This window comes from Puma concolor, chromosome B1 (assembly GCF_028749965.1).
Source record: "Puma concolor isolate L17-30 chromosome B1, mPumCon1.1.hap2, whole genome shotgun sequence".
Classification (NCBI taxonomy): domain Eukaryota; kingdom Metazoa; phylum Chordata; class Mammalia; order Carnivora; family Felidae; genus Puma; species Puma concolor.
The window spans coordinates 63,972,686-63,982,528 of NC_141670.1; positions in this window are offsets into that span (position 1 = coordinate 63,972,686).

Consider the following 9,843-nt stretch of genomic DNA (forward strand, 5'->3'; position numbering starts at 1 on the left):
TTAACATAAAATAAAATTAAGAAATCTCCCAACCCTTTAAAAAATAAATAAACATTACCAAAAAAAAATTTTTTTAAAAAGGGTGTTGTGACGTTTGTTGACATGATAACAAGGATTGAGAATATTACATAACAAGGATTGAGAATATTACATATTGAGAATATTACATGATAAAGGAACAGCAAGATTTGAGAGAATAGACTCCCAATTTTGAAAGAGGTTCGACTGTGGCTAAAATGCTATCAAACGGCATTGTCTGCAATAGAGAAATTATTCACAAAAGAAGAGTCAATTGAAGTGGCGATCTTCATCATCTCATTTTAAGAAACTGCCACAGCCACCCCAACCTTCGGCAACCACCACCCTGATCGGTCAGCAGCCATCAATAGAAGCAAGATCCTCCATCAGCAAAAAAGATAACAACTCAGTGAAAACTCAGATGATGCTTAGCATTTTTAGCATTAAATTATTTTTTAATTAAAGGATGTACATTGATTTTTTCTTTTTAGACAAAGGCTATTGCACACTTAATAGACCACAGTAGAGTGCAAACATAACTTTTTGTATGCACTGAGAAACAAAATTCATTTGACTTACTTTACTGCAGTGGTCTGGAACCAATCCTACAGTATCGCTGAGCTATGTGTGTGTGTGTGTGTGTGTGTGTGTGTGTGTGTGTGTGTGTGTGTTTGTGTATGCACTTACATATAAAAAGTACTGATATTTAACCTAAAAGTTGCTATGTCTTGTATGGTTGCTAAGTCCCCTGTGACTGGTAAAGGCATTAACTTCTACCAGGCTCACAGTAATAACGTGATGTAGGACATTTTCTTACATTAATTTTGAAGGTGCAGGAAAGGAGTTTCAGAATTTTCAAATACATCTTTAATTTTGTTAAAATACAGTGAATTTGTAATAAATTCCAACAACACAGAACTACATAAAATAAAACATACAGTCTCTTCCAAGCCACTCTGCCTACCTGCTGACTCTAGGTGTTATTATAGCTACTAAGGCTTTAGTGACTTCCAATGGTCACTTAATACTTTCAAAATGGTACTTCTGAGTAAGCTAAGAAAGATGAGAGCATAGCTTTGGGGGTAAGACTGCACAGAATGATCACAGATTAGAAAACTGATGGCCTAAAGAAAGTTTTAAGAATCTTACCCAATGTAACAGTAAATTGCAAAGCATAATGGACAAACTAAAATCAAGAAAAAAAATAGAATACTTTTAAGAAAGTATGTACAAGAAAAGGACTCAGGGGACGCCTAGGTGGCTCAGTTGGTTAAGCATCCGACTTCGGCTCAGGTCATGATCTCATGGTTTGTGGGTTCGAGCCCCGTGTCAGGCTCTGTGCTGACACCTCAAAACCTGAAGCCTGCTTCCGATTCGTGTCTCCTCTCTCTGACCTCCCCCCCCCCACCCCCCCCCCGCTCACGCTCTGTTTCTCTCTCTCTCTCAAAAATAAATAAACATTAAAAAAAAAACAAAAAACTCAGTACAGTGCAAGGAATGTAATAGGTATTCACTCCCAAGTATCATTGTGCCCCACTTTTCCAAGTGCACACACAGATCAGTCTTCCCTACTTTTCAGAATAAAGCCGCTAACAGACTGTGAAGTTAACAGAAGCAGCTTTGTAGGCACTGCTACGACTCTAGTTCAACTACCCATTTCTCTCCCCCCATTATAGTATGAACCCCTTTTCTACTCCAAAACATAACGGCGCCTCCTATCAATTCCTTTAATTCTGTAGCTAAATTGATCCTTTCAAACACAAATATAATCCTTTTATTTACCACTTAACATTCCATTAGTCCTTTATTACTTTAAGAAAGTAGCTCTGGGGCGCCTGGGTGGCTCAGTCGGTTAGGCGTCCGACCGACTTCTGCTCAAGTCACGACCTCACGGTCCGTAGGCTCTAGCCCCGCGTCGGGCTCTGTGCTGACAGCTCAGAGCCTGGAGCCTGCTTCGGATTCTGCGTCTCCCTCTCTCTCTCTGACCCTCCCCTGCTCACGCTCTGTCTCTGTCTCGAAAATAAATAAAACATTTAAAAAAAAAAAAAAAGAAGAAGAAAGTAGCTCTCAAACCTTAGAACGCATCATGAATACCTATACATCTTGGTAAAAAGACTACTGGGCCAAATTCCCAGTTGGTGATTCAGTGGGTGTGTTGTGTTTCTAAGTTCCCAGATGATATTGCTGGTCTAGGGACCATAGTTTGTGAACCACTGTTTTAAGGAAAATTTAAAGCTTCAAACACCCATCAAGATCCGGTCCTAGCCTCTTCACCTAGCTCCCCATCGAATCATACCTCATAGTTGTGATTTGATTTTACAGTTATTTTTGTAATTCCTTAAGTGAGGGTCCAATTCCTCTGCCAGACTGTAAGCTTCTTGGTGGGAATGTATCTCCAGCTTATTCAAGTCCTTGGGCATATAATGGGTGCTCAAAAAGTAATGAATAAATGGAACCTGCGGTAGATGCCTAGCTCTCAGTTTCAACTGCTGTCATACTGAATGATTCTTTTTTTTTTAATATTTATTTATTGGGAAAGCACAAATGGGGGAGGGGCAGACAGAGGGAGAAAGAGGATCTGAGGCAGGCTCTGTGCTGACAGGCTTCCAGCAGTGAGCCAAATGTGGGGCTCAAATTCCCCAACCCCGAGATCATGACCGGAGCCAGTCAGATGCTCAACGGATTGAGCCACCTGGTGTCCTCACACTGAACGATTCTTGACATGCCTGAGCCTAAGCTGGCTCATCTGCAAAGTTGTAATGATAATTCTTAACTGTAAGATCTTTGTGAAGGTTAATGGATGTTGCAATTGACCAGAAGGTGTGGGCAATGGAAAGTAGTGGGTTCTCAAACGATGGCAACCACTCCATTCACTTAACTTGCCACCTCTCCTCCGTCCTCTCTTCCACCAAACACAGACAGCAGTTCTTTGGAGATAACCCAGCAACTCCTCAATTCTCATTCACATCAAAATCTCTTAAAACTTAATGAAAGCAGGCCCACCACTCCTATTCTGATGCCACAGGTCTGAGACCAGGCAGCTGCAGTTTTCACGAGATCGTCGCCACGGTCTGAGGAGACCCAGTCTTGCACACGCTGCGGCCCCAAGGTCTGGCGCCCAGTAGATGCTGAGGGAGCCCCTGCTCAGCTGAGCCTCACGACAGCCCACCCAGCTTACCTGGAACCGCTCAGCCCTTCCCTGGCCGGAGATCGCTGTGGCCCCAGAGCCTGGTGCAGCGTAGGCCCGAAACCCCAAAGAGCTTGCAAGGTCTGGCTCCTCGCCAGAGGCGCACCCTTAGCCCCTGCAGTGATTGGCGGTCCCTCCGGAAGTGGGTTGGTGAGGACCTGCACATGCTCAATGACCCAGGGTGGCTTGGGAGAGGGGGGAAGAGATCTTGAGCACAGATAAGGGCGTCTCCTTCAGTAATCAAGCCATTGTTGTCATCAAGTGCTCTTTTGATTCCCAATGGCAACCTTTTACATATTCTTGCTATTTGTATTTTTATGAGCAATTTGAGGATCAAAGTAAGGTTGCAGGCTGGTTTTAAAAGCTTCACCACCACCCCTACGTCCTCTCTGACACTAAGGGAATGGAGAGCTCTGCTGTGGACCTGGTTCACGTAGTCTAGGATCCTAGGTGAGGAGGTAGTAAGCCTTGAAAGGGAAGAGAAACAGTCACCTTAATGGATCAATTTGCATCTCAGTGGAGGAGTGGGTGGGTCAGTCCCACCCTGTAGAATTATTCCCCACCTCAACTCGAGGTCTCTTACCCGAGGTCTCTCCTGAGGCAGTGATATGTAAGGTAAAATTTGAGGAATGAATTTGAGTTCATTGTGGATAAGTCTTCAAAATAAGTCCTCACCATAGAAGTCTTCACGGGTGAAGGAAGAGTCAAGTGAGGAGGCTCCTAACTCTAAAGAACTTGGTAAATGAAGGATCATGTGCCCTTTGGCTGGCACCTCAAGGGGAAGCAGGGAGGTGTATGAAGTAGAAAAGATGGGAAGTGGCCTTTGTGAAGCTGGTAAGATGGGCCAGAGTTGCTGCTGCAATACTTTTCAGGCAAAATTGAGGATTTTGATCTTTATCAAGTGCAAAGAAATGCCAGTGAAGCTTTTTTTTTTTTTTTTTTTTTTTTTTAATGTAATCCCTACATACAATGTGGGGCCTGAACTCAGGACCCAGAGATCAGGGGGCACATGGTCTACCCACTGAGCCAGCCAGCTGCCCCTGCCGGTAAAGCATTTTAAACCCTTAACATGATATAATAAAATTTGAATTTTGGAAGGATGATTGGCTGCAATTCAGTGGCTTTAAGAGATCCAAGAAGTGGTGAGTGGTGGGAATAAAATACAGGTGTGATTTAGAGAATCCTCACCACATACTGTTATGTGGTTCCTAAACCTTTGCTGGTGGCAGCTGCTTCCCCTCTTTTTCTTTGTTCTTTTACTGTGGAGTGAGTGTATGGTTTTAATTTAAATGCTGTGAGATACAAAATTTGAGTCCTTTCCTATCACAGTTCATGACATAAAAATCATTTATGACAGGAAACCCCATCTGTATACACTGAATCCTGAAAGGCTGGCCATGCTTCGTAGGGAACAGCATAATCCAACCAGATGGGGCCAGCCAACCTGCTATATGCTAACTAAGGGGTTGATTGTCAGGCATTGGATTCTTTTGAACTCATTGCTTTTAAGAATTATTATCATTTCACATCGTACAAGACTAGTTCAGAGGCAATCTGGCCTTCACCCTTAGTCCCCCTGTGTAAGAACTGAAGCTCTTCCTAGCTTATCAAGGATCTAGTTTCTCAGCCAAGGAATATTTTTCATGCCTGTTACTCTCTGAGATGCTGTGTAGTCCTCTGGCTCCTCCATCTTGTTTTAGCAAGATGCCAAATTGCTCCTCCTCTCCCTATCCTTCATGCACATAGGTATAGGCCTCGAGGGCACATGACAAGCTTTTAATATGTAGGAGGAAACACATATATGCACAGTTATGTGTGTAGGTGCACACACATGTACTTATGTGCTTCTGCACGCATAGAGGGAAAAGAGTGACAGTTAAGGTCTGGTTTTGGGACCGGGCTCCCAGCAATTCAAATCCAAGTGCTACTTTGGGTAACCTTTGGCAGGTTATCTTTACACTTGATCTTAGCCAAAAGGCCAGGAAGCAATTGGCAGGTTATCCTTTTCTACCCGTTTCTCATCCAGTAAACAAAAAATGGGGATGGAGAAGTAACAGTATGTGGAGAGCAAGATGGAGTCACTCATGGCAAGTAGGGGCCTCTGTGTCAGGCAATGACGCAAGCAGTTAAGGGTACTGCAGGTACCAGATATTGCTAAGACTAGTGCCAGCTGACAACACCCCAGAACTGATAAGCAGACACAGAGGAGGTCTGCAAGGGCTCAAGACTGATTAAATTCCCTTAAAGAGGGAGGATTTTTGCAACAAACTGTCAGACTCTTCAGACAGTGACCCCTCTATGTCTGACCACTCGAAAAAAGGCAGCTGTCGCCAAAGGCTGTGCCCCACTGATTTCTGAACAGAACTGAGCTCCTTCACTGCTTGAACATAATAAACAGTAAGTGCTGAGAGCTGACCCAGACCAGACCCACATACTGCGTGCCTACAGACTGACTTCCCGTCTGGTTCATTAACTTTCTTCCCTCGGTGTTATCTCGTTTGTTGTGCGGTTTGCCTTATGTTCTTCTTTGTGTGCCCTGTAAGAAGCCAAGCTAATCACGTAGTGAAACGTCACTGAATTTGAAATCCTGAACCTGCTTTATAATTATGTTAACTTTGCTTTATGACTGAATAATGCTGACACTGTGGAAAGAAATAACGTGTGTGTGTGCCTTTGTAGTGTGCTCATGACATAGTACAACTTAACCTCTTAGAGTATTGAGTTTTTAGGAGTGAAAGCTCTAGTGCCTGGCATGGAAAACGTGGTGTTAAAGCACATACGCACTATCTATAAATTCACTTGATAATGCCTATTTCTGTTTCCCTGAGAGCAGAAGTGAGATTTAGAAGTAACAGGTATACGGGGCGCCTGGGTGGCGCAGTCGGTTAAGCGTCCGACTTCAGCCAGGTCACGATCTCGCGGTCCGTGAGTTCGAGCCCCGCATCAGGCTCTGGGGGCTGATGGCTCAGAGCCTGGAGCCTGTTTCCGATTCTATGTCTCCCTCTCTATCTGCCCCTCCCCCGTTCATGCTCTGTCTCTCTCTGTCCCAAAAATAAATAAAAACGTTGAAAAAAAAAAAAAAAAAAAAGAAGTAACAGGTATAAATGTTCCATTTTGTTTTGTATCATTTGTAAAGCTTGTTAAAAAAAATAAAATCTGGGGGCGCCTGGGTGGCGCAGTCGGTTAAGTGTCCGACTTCAGCCAGGTCACGATCTCGCGGTCCGTGAGTTCGAGCCCCGCGTCAGGCTCTGGGCTGATGGCTCAGAGCCTGGAGCCTGTTTCCGATTCTGTGTCTCCCTCTCTCTCTGCCCCTCCCCCGTTCATGCTCTGTCTCTCTCTGTCCCCAAAATAAATAAACGTTGAAAAAAAAAATTAAAAAAAATTAAAAAAATAAAATAAAATAAAATCTGTAAGTTTTTCTTCATTTGAAAATAATTTTTTAAAGAGAAAAGCCAAGCCCCTTTATACAACTATGTTTAGAATAGTTTCAAATATTCTGCTTAAACATAAAAGGAAGAATTTTATTTTTACTTTATGCTGTTTTTCTCTTTAAAAAATGGTTAAAGCAAGCAGAATAATTTCCAAGTTTCCTTGAAAGTAGAGAAGGAAAGTTGAGAGGGAATGAATCCAAACTTGGTTGAATTCAGTATGAGGCACACATACTTAATTCAACAAAGATACAGAAGTCTCTGGCCAAGGTGCAGAAGTGGTGATCACTCCAGTGGTCTGCCTCCAAGAGGAGGCAAAAATCTACACACCAGAAAATTTGATCCATTTTTCAGCTACAGGTCAGGAAATGATTCTTTATGCCATATTTTATTATAAAAGATGTGTCTGCAATAATTTAAAATTCCTCTTATATCCTAGTACCTTTTGGAAAGCACTTGGATTTATATTCCAACTGTGTCAGTTTACTAGCTGTGTGATTTTAGTTTATTCTTATTTTCAGAGTTTCAGTTTCCTCATCTAAAAATGGGCAAACTAATGCTTAATCCAACAGGATTATGGGGAAACTACTTTGCAAAAGGCTGAGCCCCTTTCCTCCCTCCCTCCTCTCCCTTCCTTTATAACAAGTGCATTTTTTAAATTAAACAAACACAGAACCTAAAGAATAATTTTTAAAAATGTTTATTTATTTTTGAGATAGAGAGAGACTCGGGGGAGAGGGCAAAGAGAGAGAATCCCAAGCAGGATTTGCACCATCAGCACAGAGTCCAATGTGGGGCTCAAACCCGCAAACCGTGAGATCATAATTGGAGCCAAAACCGAGTTGGAATCTTAACTGACTGAGCCACCCAGGTGCCCCAATAATGATTTTTAAAGAGGCTCAGACACCCAAAAAACAGAAAGAACTCCAAAAATTACAGTATGGACAATAACCATCACCCACAATCTCATTACAGGAAAGAGTATCTTAACAGAAAACATGTTGGTGTTTTGTCAAATTGCAAGTTTGGAACTTTTTTATTTTTCAAAGCTAATATTATTAAAAGATCTTACAAGAAAGGGGGAGGGTGCCTGGGTGGCTCAGTCAGTTAAGCAGCCATTGAGCATCTGACTCTTGATATCAGCTCAGGTCATGATTCCAGGATTGTGAGACTGAGCCCTGTGTCAGGCTCCACGAAAACACGGCAGAGCCTGCTTAAGATTTTCTCTGTTTCCATCTGTCCCTCTTCTCTGCTTGCGCTCTGTCTCTTACCAAAAGTTAAAGAATTAGAAGCATTTTGGTTTTGGCTTACTTACTGTATTTGAAATTTTCATGATACTTACAGCTCAGTGTATACAAGTCATATTTAGTTAAGCATAACTATTTGAGTTATGAAACACAAAAATTTTGTTAACACCTCACTGGAAGAGAAAACAGTGTGGAAACTGACATATGAACACATCCTCCCAGGAGACGTTACATTAAAAATAGAAAAAGTGAGGGGCACATAGCTGGCTCAGTTGGTGGAGCATGCATTTCGTGATCTTGGGGTTGTGGGTTCGAGCCCCACCCTCAATTAAGAATTGATTACTTAAGAAATACAAATCTTTAAAAAAGAATAGAAAAATTGAGAAATGTATACATACCAAAATATTTTTTACTTTTATCCATTACCAAATTAAAAAAACTTTAGAGAATTTTCTATAGTTACTTACTCCATAGCAAGTGACACAAAACAGTTGATACTAGATATTTTGAAAACTTCCAAAAATTGAGTTTGTAATACTTAATATGTAGTTGAGAGATGAAATAGGTAGTTTTTTTTTTAACATTTATTCATTTTTTGAGAGACAGAGACAGAGCATGAGTAGGGGAGGGGCAGAGAGAGGGAGACACAGAATCCGAAGCAGGCTCCAGGCTCTGAGCTGTCAGCACAGAGCCCAACGTGGGGCTTGAACTCACGGACCATGAGATCATGACTTGAGCCGAAGTCGGACACTTAACCAGCTGAACCACCCAGGCACCCCCACATAGATAGTTCTTATGGATTAGTAGTGTACAATTAAATAGCAAACTTCCAGATGAGGTTGAGAATTCTTCTGCAGAGCAGTTGACAGAGACTGGAGCCTGAAATCAGCAACCTCACTACCACTTACCAAGACTCCTTGGAATCCAATTATGATTTTATAGAAGAATGAGAGCTTAAATGTGAAAAGAAGCCAGGGCTAGAATCCAGTGTTCTTTCCATGAACATTCTGGCACAGTGGAAGCCAAGAACAGAAAATGGGATACAGATCTAGAGTTTAGGGAGTGAAGTCATTTTGGGAAGTGAGAATGAGGAGAAGAAACAAAGCCTGGAACTCAGGCTCCAATGTGCTAAAACAAGGTTCTTGTTACCAGATTAAACTTACTAATTTTTTCCCTTTGCCTCAGGCTCTAACAAGGCTCAGTCAGTTCTGTCTTTATCTAAAAATTTGATATTTTGCTCATTATGCATTTTTGGTGGTGCTAATTTTTTTTTTCAAAAATGGTGCTAAAATGTTACTTATCTTGATCAGTGAGGTTTTGAGCACACCCTTAAATTTTGTGTCCACATATTCTAGTCCTGGCCCTTTGAAGGAGTAAAAATAGTGCAGAAATGAGACCAAAGACTGCACTGACTTCAGAGTTTGGAAGGAACTGAACCAAGAGAGAGGGATCAGCATTTCCAATTCTTATTTGCTTCATCACTCTCCATCTGCTCCCTTCATTGACTTACTTCATGGTTCCAAATTGGGCTGGCACCATTACTTCTGATCCCCTTAACTATCTTTGTTTTTTTTGACGTTTATTTTTGAGAGAGCATGATGGAACAAGTGGGGGAGGGGCAGAGGAAGGAGACCGAGGATCCGAGGCAGAGTCCCATGTAAGGCTTGAACTGGTCAACTGTGAGATAATGACCTGAGCTGAAGTTGGCCACTTACCTGACTGAGCCACCCAAACACCCCAACCCTTAACCATCTTGATTAAACTATGTAAAATCCGTTTTCCTTCAGTTTCTGAAAAGATTAGAAATTACAAAAAACTTTTAATAGAAAAATAATAAAACAAACACGAAATCATAGGAAAAGTTTAAAGCCTACATCTTTGGGGCACCTGGGTGGCTCAGTTGGTTAAGTGGCTAACTCTTGACTTTGGCTCAGGTCGTGTTTCCAGTTTTGAGATCAAGATT